The sequence below is a fragment of the Tachypleus tridentatus genome, chromosome 3 (genome assembly GCF_004210375.1).
Source record: "Tachypleus tridentatus isolate NWPU-2018 chromosome 3, ASM421037v1, whole genome shotgun sequence".
Lineage (NCBI taxonomy): Eukaryota > Metazoa > Arthropoda > Merostomata > Xiphosura > Limulidae > Tachypleus > Tachypleus tridentatus.
This window is the reverse complement of record NC_134827.1, coordinates 34703015-34720523: the sequence shown is the minus strand read 5'-3', so window position 1 is coordinate 34720523 and position 17509 is coordinate 34703015. Positions and strand designations below refer to the sequence as shown.

The following is a 17509-nucleotide window of genomic DNA, read 5'->3' as shown; positions in this document are numbered from 1 at the left end:
TGATACACACACACAATTGTATTTCCAGTTCACCAATTAAATGATCTAGTCTGATTTGTCTCAGACAGCTCAAGCATCATTACTTGTACATGTAGTTAACTACAACCCATAAGTGGAAAAAATGTCAGCCATATAACATATCCAGTGCCTGTGATGCTTTCAAAGTTTAGTGGGCATTTATATCTCATGGCATGCAGCAAAAATATAAAGTCTGCATCAGGTACTGCTAAATTAATATCAAAATAAGGAATGTGTTTTTGTTACAAAGCTGGATTCACAATGTGGCCACTACCCTATGGCTAGCCCCTCTAGAAAGATAAATCAATTAACAGACTACTTAGATAACTTCTATTAAAGCTTTATAAGAACACACTAACTTGGACTTACCATGGAAAGAATTCACAATTTAACAAAATTCACTCATTGATCCTAAAAAACAAAATTTCTTACGATTTTTATCACAACCTAAAGTTCATGAGGAAGATGACAATATTTACTCTAGATATCTTTATAGTCAGAGATAAGTTACAGCTTACCAAAAGAATAATTCACAATCAAAATGGAGCCAGGAGTCTAGAAATAAACAATCTCTTCATGAACATGTATCCTGCCATCCAGTAACCTGAACTGTTAGAAAGAATAAAACAAAAACAAATGAAACTATTAATCTATATAAACAGACTACTAACCTGTGGACGTTCTGCAACTAAACACAGTTACAGAAGTGCTACCTAATATATAAAAATGTGGTATTAACAGTGAATGTTAGAACAAAATGCTGTCTTCAAGAAACTGGGAAATGGTTTGACTTACAAAACTGTTTTCATAGTTTATGAAAACAAAAAATTAATGCTTAAAGTACAAGTCCACCAGAACAAAACACAAAACTCAATTCAATGATTAATTTTTTTTTAAGTACAATAAAAAACAAAGGTCAAACCTGGATAGAAGTCGCACATACTGCATAACTTACATCAACTACCCCCTTACATTATATGTTAATCAACAACCATGAAAGTACCATTTTCCTTCTGTACATCAGGTCATCCTATAAGTGATGCCCAAAATTTAATTCAGAAAGTTCATCATCATTTCTGTCTTTGTATTTACTACAAATTACTTTAATTACTACAATATTTGGTAGAATGTGTAAAATGTTCAGACAAATAAAAGAAACTAACCCAACTCTACTTTTCAAATCATTAATCAAATAAACCCTTATAAAGATGGATGTGCTTGAGGAACACATTAGGTATATAATTATTTATGAGTTTACAAAGGCAATAGTGCAGCAGAAACTACATGAAACATTCAAGGTGTTTATGGTGGGAGTCTCTCAATGAAAGAAAATGTCGAAGGTGGTTTCAGATGTTCAGATCAGGTGACTACAGCTTAAGTGATGCTCCACATTCAGGTCTTCCTGTTGAGTTTAATGAGGACTTGCTGCTGGCTGTACTTGATGAAAATTATGCTGTAACAGTTGAAGAACTAGCACAGAAGCTTAATTCAACCCATTCAACAGTCTACTGTCATCTGCAACAGCTTGGAAAGGTGTCAAAACTTGGAAAATGGGTCCCACATGATTTGACAGAAGCCAACCTTAGAGCAAGAGTGGACATTTACACTTCTCTACACTCTCATGAACGTTACACTTTTTTGACAGGTTAGTGACTGAAGATGGAAAAATTGATATATTATACAAATGGCTCAGTGCAGGTAAACTGGCTAAAGTACAACCAAAACTGACCTCCACCCTAGGAAAGTCTTGTTAAACTTTTGGTGGGATATTGGTGTGATCCACTAGGTTGCTGCCACTCTATATAACAATTATATGAAACTTCTAACAGTTAGAGCACTTGAATGTTGCACTGAAAGGAAAGAGGCCTGCTTTGATTAACCACAAAGGTGTTGGTTACACCAGGATAATGCACAGCCCCATACAACAAGGATCACATCTGCAAAGATTGAAGAACTAGCCTGTGAGAAACTTCCACATCCTCCTAATTCTCCAGACTTTGCCCCATCTGATTATGATCTATTCCAAAGTTTGCAGAACTATCTTGGTGTAAAGAGATTGGAACACATGAAGATGTCAAAACTACCATCACTATATTCTTTTCCTCCAAACCCAAATATTTTATAGAAGTGACATTCAAAAGCTTGTGAATCATTGGCAGGAAATAATAATGGGACATATACTATTGGTTAAATAACATTAAAAGCTTTTCAAATCCTTTATATTTTTCTAAACCTAAAATCAGACATTAAATAAGGGATGACCTCACAGAAGTGGTTATGTCCATAGTTTCAGTTCAGTGAAACAAGTGAACTTCATAATTTGTACAAGGGTGTTCAATATAACAGCTAGCCAGGAACAATCTACAGAATACTGCTAAACAAAGTAGTGTAACTGTTCATATTACAGAACATATCTGTCATTAACTAAAAGTTAGAAGGTGGTTTGAATCGGTAATGAAGAAAACATTATTATATATGTACATTTCAACAAGATTATGTTAATTTAGATACAAAAAAACATTTATGTTCCAGAGTTTTTCCGGCCCTCAAGTCTATAACGTAAACAAGAGGGAGGATAGAACAATGGTGATTACTTTCCAACAACATACAAGGAAAACCATCATCGTAGAATCATTAAAAGTTATGAAAAGTCACTAGGTTACCAATAATGCTGTTGGTTACAGAACAGAACTAGAGCCATTACAGGTTACAGTTAAACTTACTGTAAAACCTTAAACATGAAACCTGAATTTGTCTCAATGTTATCAAATAGTTCATGTTTGCAAAAATTATTTTTTTTATTCATTGAAAATGTTAAGATGATATAATGTAGCATTCTTGCTTTTAACAGACTGGCCACATTTTAAAGTTTCATATTATCTAGACCTACACACACACACACACACACGTTTCCAATACTTCTAATTAACACCATTTTGACTAATAATCTACTTATAATAAGAAATAACTTCAGGACATTTTCTTTCAATACATTAGATCTTGAAGTAAGGGCATTGTAACTTGGTTATAGATAAACTGTTTCAATTTTCATTCATAAAAACAAACTTAATATGACCATTCATTATATTTAGTGAATTACACATTAATATAAACAACTGTTGGCCAACATTATGGTAAAATTTGTTTGTGTGCAAAATCAAAGATAAAAAAAGTGGGACAACTAGAACTTTACCAAACTTAAATTCCTGATGATTCTAGATTTTGTCAGGTTTGTGGTAACACATTTTTAAAGTATAAATCAAATATACTGAACTGCATATTTAAACTGGCATTATACTGTTGTAAAACATTAGTTCTAGATGAGACTTTACAGAAATATAATGGTATGCAAAATAAGTTTGACAGTTGAAAATTATAAAACACAGTAATATCACACTGTCACAACATACTAGAAACCAGTGTAGACAAAGTTTTATAAAACACAGTAATATCACACTGTCACAACATACTAGAAACCAGTGTAGACAAAGTTTTATAAAACACAGTAATATCACACTGTCACAACATACTAGAAACCAGTGTAGACAAAGTTTTATAAAACACAGTAATATCACACTGTCACAACATACTAGAAACCAGTGTAGACAAAGTTTTATAAAACACAGTAATATCACACTGTCACATCATACTAGAAACCAGTGTAGACAAAGTTTTATAAAACACAGTAATATCACACTGTCACAACATACTAGAAACCAGTGTAGACAAAGTTTTATAAAACACAGTAATATCACACTGTCACAACATACTAGAAACCAGTGTAGACAAAGTTTTATAAAACACAGTAATATCACACTGTCACAACATACTAGAAACCAGTGTAGACAAAGTTTTATAAAACACAGTAATATCACACTGTCACAACATACTAGAAACCAGTGTAGACAAAGTTTTATAAAACACAGTAATATCACACTGTCACAACATACTAGAAACCAGTGTAGACAAAGTTTTATAAAACACAGTAATATCACACTGTCACAACATACTAGAAACCAGTGTAGACAAAGTTTTATAAAACACAGTAATATCACACTGTCACAACATACTAGAAACCAGTGTAGACAAAGTTTTATAAAACACAGTAATATCACACTGTCACAACATACTAGAAACCAGTGTAGACAAAGTTTTTATAAAACACAGTAATATCACACTGTCACAACATACTAGAAACCAGTGTAGACAAAGTTTTATAAAACACAGTAATATCACACTGTCACAACATACTAGAAACCAGTGTAGACAAAGTTTTAAAATTCACTTAGAACTCAGTTCAAAATATAAATTTTATTTCACAGACATCCTTACAGACTGAGAAGTTTTATTGTTAAACTATAAATGTATCAACTTACAAAATTTCAATACCAGAACAACTTGAAATTCGTAATGTCCATAAGTGTGAAAATGTTGTAATAAAGAAGAGAGCTTGTCAATCACAATGGTTCCTAATTCACCAAATATTTAATGTTAAGGATGTCTTTTATTTTCCACTAAGATGTGGTTGTCTGTACACGTCAATAAGTAACTTTGCCACATGATAATGTACTGTCGTTCTGTCGATTAACATCTACCCTTTTATACAAAATTAATCAAATCTATAATTGTAGTAAAACATTGATAAGTCTTATACTGAGCATACTGAGAGAAACTCCATTAAAATCTGTAGATAAATACATTCTAAACCAGTATTAAACATAATATTGTACAGAATCTAAACAAACAAATCACAACATGAATAACAATGGCATTAAAACTATTGGATGAATACAATAAATACATTTGTTCTCACCTGTGACACACAAAGAATTTATCAACAGTGTCTCTAAGATGTTGATACACAGTAATGACAGTAGTCACTACGTGGGGGGCATCCTTTTACCTGAAACAAACTCAACTAGTTAGAAGTTAATTTAACTGTCTTTAAAAAGTAAAGTAGAAAACTATAATTATTAGTTTATGTGTACTACAAGAAATAATCCATGTCCCAGAGTAGTTCCGCCCTCAAGTCTATATAAACAAACTAGAGGTAGAATAGAACAATGGTGATTACTTTCCAACATCATAACAGGAAACCCATCATCGTGGAATCATTATAACTGAATAATCACTAGGTTACCACATTATGTTGTTGTACACAACAGAACATTGTCCATTATATGTTACAGTTAAACTTACTGTCTAAAAACCTTAAAGTTTAAAGTAATTAACTGGTTCATGTATAGATTGTATTTTTAAAGTTGTGATGTTAAAAATGTTTTATTTGTAATATGTACAGACATCATTTCAAAGTTTGCTTTAGTTCTTTCTACTTGTTGTAAAAAACAATTTCCAAGAATACTAACTTATGTTTCTTGCATCAAATTACTATACAAAATAACCATTATGATGAACAAAGCAATGAATGACAAGATATATGAAATCAGAATTAGCTTTAAAATACTCAGACACAAAAACTATAAATTAAATGAAGTTACCACTAGTTAAACAGTTAACACCAACAGAATATTTAAAAAAGAGAAATTTCAAGTGAAGCAAATAAATGATACACACACACAATTGTATTTCCAGTTCACCAATTAAATGATCTAGTCTGATTTGTCTCAGACAGCTCAAGCATCATTACTTGTACATGTAGTTAACTACAACCCATAAGTGGAAAAAATGTCAGCCATATAACATATCCAGTGCCTGTGATGCTTTCAAAGTTTAGTGGGCATTTATATCTCATGGCATGCAGCAAAAATATAAAGTCTGCATCAGGTACTGCTAAATTAATATCAAAATAAGGAATGTGTTTTGTTACAAAGCTGGATTCACAATGTGGCCACTACTACCTATGGCTAGCCCTCTAGAAAGATAAATCAATTAACAGACTACTTAGATAACTTCTATTAAAGCTTTATAAGAACACACTAACTTGGACTTACCATGGAAAGAATTCACAATTTAACAAAATTCACTCATTGATCCTAAAAAAACAAAATTTCTTACGATTTTTATCACAACCTAAAGTTCATGAGGAAGATGACAATATTTACTCTAGATATCTTTATAGTCAGAGATAAGTTACAGCTTACCAAAAGAATAATTCACAATCAAAATGGAGCCAGGAGTCTAGAAATAAACAATCTCTTCATGAACATGTATCCTGCCATCCAGTAACCTGAACTGTTAGAAAGAATAAAACAAAACAAATGAAACTATTAATCTATATAAACAGACTACTAACCTGTGGACGCTCTGCAACTAAACACAGTTACAGAAGTGCTACCTAATATATAAAAATGTGGTATTAACAGTGAATGTTAGAACAAAATGCTGTCTTCAAGAAACTGGGAAATGGTTTGACTTACAAAACTGTTTTCATAGTTTATGAAGACAAAAAATTAATGCTTAAAGTACAAGTCCACCAGAACAAAACACTAAACTCAATTCAATGATTAATTTTTTTTTAAGTACAATAAAAAACAAAGGTCAAACCTGGATAGAAGTCACACATACTGCATAACTTACATCAACTACCCCCTTACATTATATGTTAATCAACAACCATGAAAGTACCATTTTCCTTCTGTACATCAGGTCATCCTATAAGTGATGCCCAAAAATTTAATTCAGAAAGTTCATCATCATTTCTGTCTTTGTATTTACTACAAATTACTTTAATTACTACAATATTTGGTAGAATGTGTAAAAATGTTCAGACAAATAAAAGAAACTAACCCAACTCTACTTTTTCAAATCATTAATCAAATAAACCCTTATAAAGATGGATGTGCTTGAGGAACACATTAGGTATATAATTATTTATGAGTTTACAAAAGGCAATAGTGCAGCAGAAACTACATGAAACATTCAAAATGTTTATGGTGGGGAGTCTCTCAATGAAAGAAAATGTCGAAGGTGGTTTCAGATGTTCAGATCAGGTGACTACAGCTTAAGTGATGCTCCACATTCAGGTCTTCCTGTTGAGTTTAATGAGGACTTGCTGCTGGCTGTACTTGATGAAAATTATGCTGTAACAGTTGAAGAACTAGCACAGAAGCTTAATTCAACCCATTCAACAGTCTACTGTCATCTGCAACAGCTTGGAAAGGTGTCAAAACTTGGAAAATGGGTCCCACATGATTTGACAGAAGCCAACCTTAGAGCAAGAGTGGACATTTACACTTCTCTACACTCTCATGAACGTTACACTTTTTTGACAGGTTAGTGACTGAAGATGGAAAAATTGATATATTATACAAATGGCTCAGTGCAGGTAAACTGGCTAAAGTACAACCAAAACTGACCTCCACCCTAGGAAAGTCTTGTTAAACTTTTGGTGGGATATTGGTGTGATCCACTAGGTTGCTGCCACTCTATATAACAATTATATGAAACTTCTAACAGTTAGAGCACTTGAATGTTGCACTGAAAGGAAAGAGGCCTGCTTTGATTAACCACAAAGGTGTTGGTTACACCAGGATAATGCACAGCCCCATACAACAAGGATCACATCTGCAAAGATTGAAGAACTAGCCTGTGAGAAACTTCCACATCCTCCTAATTCTCCAGACTTTGCCCCATCTGATTATGATCTATTCCAAAGTTTGCAGAACTATCTTGGTGTAAAAGAGATTGGAACACATGAAGATGTCAAAACTACCATCACTATATTCTTTTCCTCCAAACCCAAATATTTTTATAGAAGTGACATTCAAAAGCTTGTGAATCATTGGCAGGAAATAATAATGGGACATATACTATTGGTTAAATAACATTAAAAGCTTTTCAAATCCTTTATATTTTTCTAAACCTAAAATCAGACATTAAATAAGGGATGACCTCACAGAAGTGGTTATGTCCATAGTTTCAGTTCAGTGAAACAAGTGAACTTCATAATTCATACAAGGGGTGTTCAATATAACAGCTAGCCAGCAACAATCTACAGAATACTGCTAAACAAAGAAGTGTAACTGTTCATATTACAGAACATATCTGTCATTAACTAAAAGTTAGAAGGTGGTTTGAATCGTAATGAAGAAAACATTATTATATATGTACATTTCAACAAGATTATGTTAATTTAGATACAAAAAACATTTATGTTCCAGAGTTTTTCCGGCCCTCAAGTCTATAACGTAAACAAGAGGGAGGATAGAACAATGGTGATTACTTTCCAACAACATACAAGGAAAACCATCATCGTAGAATCATTAAAGTTATGAAAAGTCACTAGATTACCAATAATGCTGTTGGTTACAGAACAGAACTAGAGCCATTACAGGTTACAGTTAAACTTACTGTAAAAACCTTAAACATGAAACCTGAATTTGTCTCAATGTTATCAAATGGTTCATGTTTGCAAAAAAATTATTTTTTTTCATTGAAAATGTTAAGATGATATAATGTAGCATTTTTGCTTTTAACAGACTGGCCACATTCTAAAGTTTCATATTATCTAGACCTACACACACACACACACACATTTCCAATACTTCTAATTAACACCATTTCGACTAATAATCTACTTATAATAAGAAATAACTTCAGGACATTTTCTTTCAATACATTAGATCTTGAAGTAAGGGCATTGTAACTTGGTTACAGATAAACTGTTTCAATTTTCATTCATAAAAACAAACTTAATATGACCATTCATTATATTTAGTGAATTACACATTAATATAAACAACTGTTGGCCAACATTATGGTAAAATTTGTTTGTGTGCAAATCAAAGATAAAAAAAGTGGGACAACTAGAACTTTACCAAACTTAAATTCCTGATGATTCTAGATTTTGTCAGGTTTGTGGTAACACATTTTTAAAGTATAAATCAAATATACTGAACTGTATATTTAAACTGGCATTATACTGTTGTAAAACATTAGTTCTAGATGAGACTTTACAGAAATATAATTGTACGTAAGATAAGTGACAGTTCAAAATTATAAAACACAGTAATATCACACTGTCACAACATACTAGAAACCAGTGTAGACAAAGTTTTAAAATTCACTTAGAACTCAGTTCAAAATATAAATTTTATTTCACAGACATCCTTACAGACTCAGAAGTTTTATTGTTAAACTATAAATGTATCAACTTACAAAATTTCAATACCAGAACAACTTGAAATTGAAATGTCCATAAGTGTCCCATATGTTGTAATAAAGAAGAGAGCTTGTAAATCACAATGGTTCCTAATTCACCAAATATTTAATGTTGAGGATGTCTTTTATTTTCCACTAAGATGTGGTTGTCTGTACACGTCAATAAAAGTAACTTTGCCACATGATAATGTACTGTCGTTCTGTCAATTAACATCTACCCTTTTATACAAAGTTAATCAAATCTATAATTGTAGTAGAACATTGGTAAGTCTTATACTGAGCATACTGAGAGAAACTTCATTAAAATCTGTAGATAAATACATTCTAAACCAGTATTAAACATAATATTGTACAGAATCTAAGCAAACAAATCACAACATGAATAACAATGGCATTAAAACTATTGGATGAATACAATAAATACATTTGTTCTCACCTGTGACACACAAAGAATTTATCAACAGTGTCTCCAAGATGTTGATACACAGTAATGACAGTGGTCACTACGTGGGGGGCATCCTTTTACCTGAAACAAACTCAACTAGTTAGAAGTTAATTTAACTGTCTTTAAAAAGTAAAGTAGAAAACGTCTATAATTATTAGTTTATGTGTACTACAAGAAATAATCCATGTCCCAGAGTAGTTCCGGCCCTCAAGTCTATATCGTAAACTAGAGGTAGAAATAGAACAATGGTGATTACTTTCCAACATCATAATAGGAAACCCATCATCGTGGAATCATTATAACTGAATAATCACTAGGTTACCACATTATGTTGTTGTACACAACAGAACATTGCCCATTATATGTTACAGTTAAACTTACTGTCTAAAACCTTAAAGTTTAAAGTAATTAACTGGTTCATGTATAGATTGTATTTTTAAAGTTGTGATGTTAAAAATGTTGTATTTGTAAGATGTACAGACATCATTTCAAACTTGTTGTAAAAAACAATTTCCAAGAATACTAACTTACGTTTCTTGCACCAAATTACTATACAAAATAACCATTATGATGAACAAAGCAATGAATGACAAGATATATGAAATCAGAATTAGTTTTAAAATACTCAGACACAAAAACTATAAATTAAATAAGGTTACCACTAGTTAAACAGTTAACACCAACAGAATATTTAAAAAAGAGAAATTTCAAGTGAAGCAAATAAATGATACACACACACAATTGTATCTCCAGTTCACCAATTAAATGATCTAGTCTGATTTGTCTCAGACAGCTCAAGCATCATTACTTGTACATGTAGTTAACTACAACCCATAAGTGGAACAAATGTCAGCCACATAACATATCCAGTGCCTATGATGCTTTCAAAGTTTAGTGGGCATTTATATCTCATGGCATGCAGCAAAAATATAAAGTCTGCATCAGGTACTGCTAAATTAATATCAAACTATGGAATGTGTTTTTGTTACGAAGCTGGATTCACAATGTGGCCACTACCCTATGGCTAGCCCCTGCAGAAAGATAAATCAGTTAACAGACTACTTAGATAACTTCTATTAAAGCTTTATAAGAACACACTAACTTGGACTTACCATGGAAAGAATTCACAATTTAACAAAATTCACTCGTGGATCCTAAAAAAACAAAATATCTGACGATTTTTATCACAACCTAAAGTTCATGAGGAAGATGACAATATTTACTCTAGATATCTTTATAGTCACAGATAAGTTACAGCTTACCAAAAGAATAATTCACAATCAAAATGGAGCCAGGAGTCTAGAAATAAACAATCTCTTCATGAACATGTATCCTGCCATCCAATAACCTGAACTGTTAGAAAGAATAAAAAAAAAACAAATGAAACTATTAATCTTTATAAACAGACTACTAACCTGAGGACGTTCTGCAACTAAACACAGTTACAGAAGTGCTACCTTATATATAAAAATGTGGTATTAACAGTGAATGTTAGAACAAAATGCTGTCTTCAAGAAACTGGGAAATGGTTTGACTTACAAAACTGTTTTCATAGTTTATGAAAACAAAAAATTAATGCTTAAAGTACAAGTCCACCAGAACAAAACACAAAACTCAATTCAATGATTAATTTTTTTTTAAGTACAATAAAAAACAAAGGTCAAACCTGGATAGAAGTCGCACATACTGCATAACTTACATCAACTACCCCCTCACATTATATGTTAATCAACAACCATGAAAATACCATTTTCCTTCTGTACATCAGGTCATCCTATAAGTGATGCCCAAAAATTTAATTCAGAAAGTCCATCATCATTTCTGTCTTTGTAAAAGGCTTTAATGACTACAATATTTGGTAGAATGTGTAAAAATGTTCAGACAAATAAAAGAAACTGACCCAACTCTACTTTTTCAAATCATTAATCAAATAAACCCTTTTAAAGATGGATGTGCTTGAGGAGCACATTAGGTATATAATGATTTATGAGTTTACAAAAGGTAATAGTGCAGCAGAAACTACACGAAACATTCAAGGTGTTTATGGTGCGGAGTCTCTCAATGAAAGAAAATGTCGAAGGTGGTTTCAGATGTTCAGATCAGGTGACTACAGCTTAAGTGGTGCACCACATTCAGGTCATCCTGTTGAGTTTAATGATGACTTGCTGCTGGCTGCACTTAACGAAGATTATGCTGTAACAGTTGAAGAACTACCACAGAAGCTTAATTCAACCAATTCAACAGTCTACTGTCATCTGCAACAGCTTGGAAAAGTGTCAAAACTTGGAAAATGGGTCCCACATGATTTGACAGAAACCAACGTTAGAACAAGAGTGGACATTTACACTTCTCTACACTCTCATGAACATTACACTTTTTTGACAGGTTAGTGACTGAAGATGGAAAAATTGATATATTATACAAATGGCTCAGTGCAGGTAAACTGGCTAAAGTACAACCAAAAACTGACCTCCACCCTAGGAAAGTCTTGTTAAACTTTTGGTGGGATATTGGTGTGATCCACTAGGTTGCTGCCACTCTATATAACAATTATATGAAACTTCTAACAGTTAGAGCACTTGAATGTTGCACTGAAAGGAAAGAGGCCTGCTTTGATTAACCACAAAGGTGTTGTGTACACCAGGATAATGCATGACCCCATACAGCAAGGATCACATCTGCAAAGATTGAAGAACTAGCCTGTGAGAAACTTCCACATCCTCCTTATTCTCCAGACTTTGTCCCATCTGATTATCATCTATTCCAAAGTTTGTAGAACTATCTTGGTGTAAAAGAGATTGGAACACATGAAGATGTCAAAACTACCGTCACTATATTCTTTTCCTCCAAACCCAAATACTTTTATAGAAGTGACATTCAAAAGCTTGGCAGGAAATAATAATGGGACATACATTATTCGTTAAATAACATTAAAACCTTTTCAAATCCTTTCTATTTTTCTAAACCTAAAATCAGACATTACTTAAGGGATGACCTCACAGAAGTGGTTATTTCTATAGTTTCAGTTCAGCAAAATAAGTGAACTTCATAATTCATACAAGGGGTGTTCAATATAAAAGCTAGCCAGCAACAATCTACAGAATACTGCTATACAAAGTAGTGTAACTGTTCATATTACAGAACATATCTGTCATTAACTAAAAGTTAGAAGGTGGTTTGAATCGGTAATGAAGAAAACATTATTATATATGTACATTTCAACAAGATTATGTTAATTTAGATACAAAAAAACATTTATGTTCCAGAGTTTTTCCGGCCCTCAAGTCTATAACGTAAACAAGAGGGAGGATAGAACAATGGTGATTACTTTCCAACAACATACAAGGAAAACCATCATCGTAGAATCATTAAAAGTTATGAAAAGACACTAGGTTACCAATAATGCTGTTGGTTACAGAACAGAACTAGAGCCATTATAGGTTACAGTTAAACTTACTGTAAAAACCTTAAACATGAAACCTGAATTTGTCTCAATGTTATCAAATGGTTCATGTTTGCAAATAATTATTTTTTTATTCATTGAAAATGTTAAGATGATATAATGTAGCATTCTTGCTTTTAACAGACTGACAACATTCTAAAGTTTCATATTATCTAGACCTACACACACACACACGTTTCCAATACTTCTAATTAACACCATTTTCGACTAATAATCTACTTATATAAGAAATAACTTCAGGACATTTTCTTTCAATACATTAGATCTTGAAGTAAGGGCATTGTAACTTGGTTATAGATAAACTGTTTCAATTTTCATTCATAAAAACAAACTTAATATGACTATTCATTATATTTAGTGAATTACACATCAATATAGTGTTGACAAACATTATGTTAAAACTTGTTTCTGTGCAGAATCAATGACAAGAAACAGAGAAGCCACCAGACGTTTCCTGACACTTCTAGATTTGTCAGGTCTCTGAAACTGTTAGAAAATTCAAGCTGTACAAAATGTTTTCTGTATCTCGTGATTTATGTTAAAAATGTTAGAGAGAAACCATTAACACAATGGACAGAAGAGAAAAGTTGAAGTCTACTCTCAACATGTTAATATAAATATCACACTTTGGTCATCTATTGGTCATAAATTGAAATACTAATAAAGTTATTAAATCAAAAGAGAAAATATACTCACATTAAATATGTTAGTTCAAAAGTGTAGTGATACCTATAGAGATACAAGTTAGTTTATATGTGTAGTTAATACAGACTTGGTGATTTCTTTCTCTAGTTTGCTGATACAATAATTTCAAGTTAAAACATTAATAAAAGATTACATTAAACTCTTCTTTATAATAAAACAGTAGCTATATTGTCCTGCTCCAAGTTCATATGATTGTTCACACTATCTGGTTTTAATACAATTTCACATTATAACCTTTTAGTCACCTGTTTAAAAGTTATCAAAGCAACGTATCACCATACAATTCAACTACAGTCATTTTAGAGGTAAATAAATCCACACATTTCATGAAATGCATATTGATTTCTGGAAATGTTGTTCATGTTGAATTTCATGCAAAGTTACGCAAGGGCTATCTGCACTAGCCATCCCTAATTTAGCAGTGTAAGACTAGAGGGAAGGCAGCTAGTCATCACCACCCACCACCAACTCTTGGGCGACTCTTTAACCAATGAATAGTGGGATTGACCATCACATTATAATGCCCTCATGGCTGAAAGGGCAAGCGTGTTTGGTGTGACGGGGACTCAAACCCGCGATCCTCGAACTAGAAATATTAAAAGTACACATTTTGAGTTTACTCATCCCACAACCATTAATCTGTTTGTGTTTCAAAGCATACAAGTAAACAACCAATCATCTTAAATACACCAGGTAGCATTGAGGAAATATCTGTACTGCTTTCACATATTCAAGCTTTGGTTTTATTATCTAATGTTGAAAGCTCACTGTTTCCCCCCCTGCTGTTGTTAGTAGCCTCCCCGCTAGTACAGTGGTAAGTCTACAGATTTACAATGCTAAAATCAGGGGTTCTCAGTGGGTTCAATTCCCCTAGGTGGTCTCAGTAGATAGCCTGATGTGGCTTTGCCATAAAAAAAAAACACACACTTTCCTTAGCAAATTGCTAACTGTGCATTTGTTTGTTGTATGGATGAATAACTTTTGTGTAACAATTTCTTTGTGGTTGAGATTTAACCACAAAGATGTTTGAATGCAGCAGTAAATATTACCATGATACTAAATCTGACTGGCCTCACAATGTAACAAAGAATATATAGATTAGTGTAGCTGAAGCTAGATGCACTACAAGTGTATGTATAATAAACCTCTATTAAGTATATGTACCTTCAGAGCTTTTCTTAAATTTCTTCTGAAAAATTTAAATCTATGGCTAACAAGTTTCTTCACAATATTACTATAACTTTTCTAACGTACAGTTTTACAATGCTGATTAATTGGCGTTAGCCAATAAGCTTATTCTGGTACAGCCAGAAGTAATGAACATATGACCCACGTGCCACAAAACATTCTAGCTATAAAAATGTGCTAACAATCAAATTGTATATTCAAAATATACTGTCAGAATAAAGTTGAAATTATCCTTTTTATTTTAAGAAGAAATTCAGTGATTGTTCCAACAAACATCAATGAATTTAAAATTTTAGAATAAAAACCCAAAGTTATTTCCAGGTCTCCTCTGAAACTAAAGAAGTTTAAGAGGTCTATATGAATCAGGAGTAAAGATCTCAATATATGTACAAGTTATAAACTTCAAATACGCATCTGCTTCCAACATGGAGAAATTGCTTCTTGGTTCCTGCTCTGTTCCTTCAGCAAAAGAAAGTTCGTTCATTTCATACAGTGAGAAAGATTAAATATAAAAACGCTGCAAATAAATTACTAAAGTGAAAAATTCTTAGATGCGAGGTTTCAGCACTTGAAATAAAATATCCACGCACATCACAATTAACTGAAAAGTCAGTGAATGAGTCGAGCTTTGATAACATTCTAGGATAGATCTTTCTTCATTATGGTTACCAAAGCTCTTGGAACATACCCAAATGCACAAACAACAGGCAATTATAAGGTTTGAAGGTCTGAATTATAAGGTCTGAAGTCCTTTATTTTAGGGTTAAAAAATCGTTATAGGTACACTTTAGGAAATTCCAAATTTTATTTGATAGTTAACAACTAATCATAAAATATCTATAATTGATATTTCACTACGTGTAATTTCACCAGGGGGTAATAAACTTTTGTTTCATTTTTATACCTCTTTCAATAAAATTATTAAACAATGCAAATAATATAATAAACAACCAACCTTGTTCAGAAATATTTACCACAGATACTAAAACGATATTTCAAAGAACGTGTTTAATACAGATTCAATTACACATTACGTTTAAGATGAATGCGCCTTTACACTATTATGCTAATCGTAGTTTCTTCGCCATCTAGTGAAATTTTGTGAATGGCGGTAGCGAAATATAAAATTTAGCGCCAAGTTTATTTAATTTTAATTCTAAAATTCGGTTAATATATATCTTTCTTTTTCTAAATGGTAAAATAATAATTATTAATGGTATTTACATGAGAAATTATGCCTTATATGGTCAATAATATAAATAATTATATTTTGTCATTTTGTAAATTTTGATATTTTTCAGACGTATGGAGTTCTGCCACTGTTGTCAGTCAGGGCCTACTGACAGAAGATTCAGAGAATATCTGTTAACAGAGTGTGTGTTGTGAATTTTTCCAAACCAAAGGCGATTAAACCGCTCGACTCGTAATCCAAGGGTGGCAGGTTCGAATCCCCGTCAGACCAAACATGCTCGCCCTTTCAGCCGTGAGAGTATTATAGTGTGACTGTCAATCCCACTATTCGTTGGTAAAAGAGTAGCCCACAAGTTAATGATGGGTGATGATGACTAGCTGCCTTTTCTCTATTTTTACACTACTAAATTAAAGACGGCTAGCGCAGATAGCCCTTGTGTAGCTTTGTGCGAAATTCAAACTAAACAAACAAACCAATACAAAAATTACTAGTTTTCTTTATATTTAAATAAAAAACAAAATATCTGATTATTTGTTTGTTTCCTACCTATAACAAAGAATAATAGAAACAGCAGAAGTGACTCGACCTTTAACAAATCCACTTTTATCCTTGTTCTCTGTTAAGGATGCTTGTTGGAGAAATTATAGAATCCATTCTTAGCAGCAGCAGCATAATCGTAATTTCGTATTTCTGTTAGATCTGATGTATTAAAGAAGAAGTAACTCTCAATAACCGCTGCACTTGAAAGTTGTTCAGGATTAGAGTAAATTAATTTATGATTTTTTCTCCTTTTACTATCTATATTTTTATATATGTAAAACGGTTCGTTTGGATGGAGAATTTTTTTTTTTTTTACGTAGAGGAGCGAACAACATCTATATTTTTTGTGCATCAGCAAGACCAAGCAAGGGTTATACGTATACCAGAGTCTATTTTATTACTCATCAAAATTACTCATTGAAAACAATTTTTTTAGGCAGAATTAGAGTAAATTAATCTACGAAACCTGGCGTGGACAAATACACCAGTCGAAAGGGTTTGACTTAGCCTTAGCCTAAAATTGTAATTTGGACTCACATCAGTCAAGAAATGACGGACTTTGGGCTTAAAGTTTGAACTTAAAAAACAAACTCATTCTAAAAGCCAATATGTAGTGGCTAAAAGTATATTTCCAAAAAATTTGCTTCTTTTCCCAGAATTCAAATCAAATATATTATTAGGCTGCTATCAGGAAAGTTTAAAATACATGTGAGTAATATGTTCAAATGTGGGCAAATCTTCCATGAGAACGATGCTGCAACAATTTTTTTTTGTAATCTTTACTTAATTATTATTTGGAAATTACAAAACAAAATTTATAGAGCTTGAACCAACTGTG

General features: G+C 32.3%; 1 long non-coding RNA gene across 6 annotated transcripts in view; it reads right to left on the bottom strand.

The window, feature by feature from the left end:
• LOC143246678 (uncharacterized) overlaps positions 1–17509 on the bottom strand; it is a 91681-nt gene that overhangs the window by 45877 nt on the left and 28295 nt on the right. For 3 of the 6 annotated variants that reach the window (XR_013026094.1, XR_013026092.1, XR_013026093.1), the window contains exons 7-10: positions 9575–9664; positions 6120–6210; positions 4832–4921; positions 537–627 (exon numbers count right to left, since the gene is read on the bottom strand). This is a non-coding gene — a long non-coding RNA (uncharacterized LOC143246678). Of the gene's footprint in view, positions 1–536; positions 628–4831; positions 4922–6119; positions 6211–9574; positions 9665–10695; positions 10738–10845; positions 10937–17509 lie in introns of all 6 variants that reach the window. The other 3 variants (XR_013026091.1, XR_013026096.1, XR_013026095.1) reach the window with 2 other exon arrangements.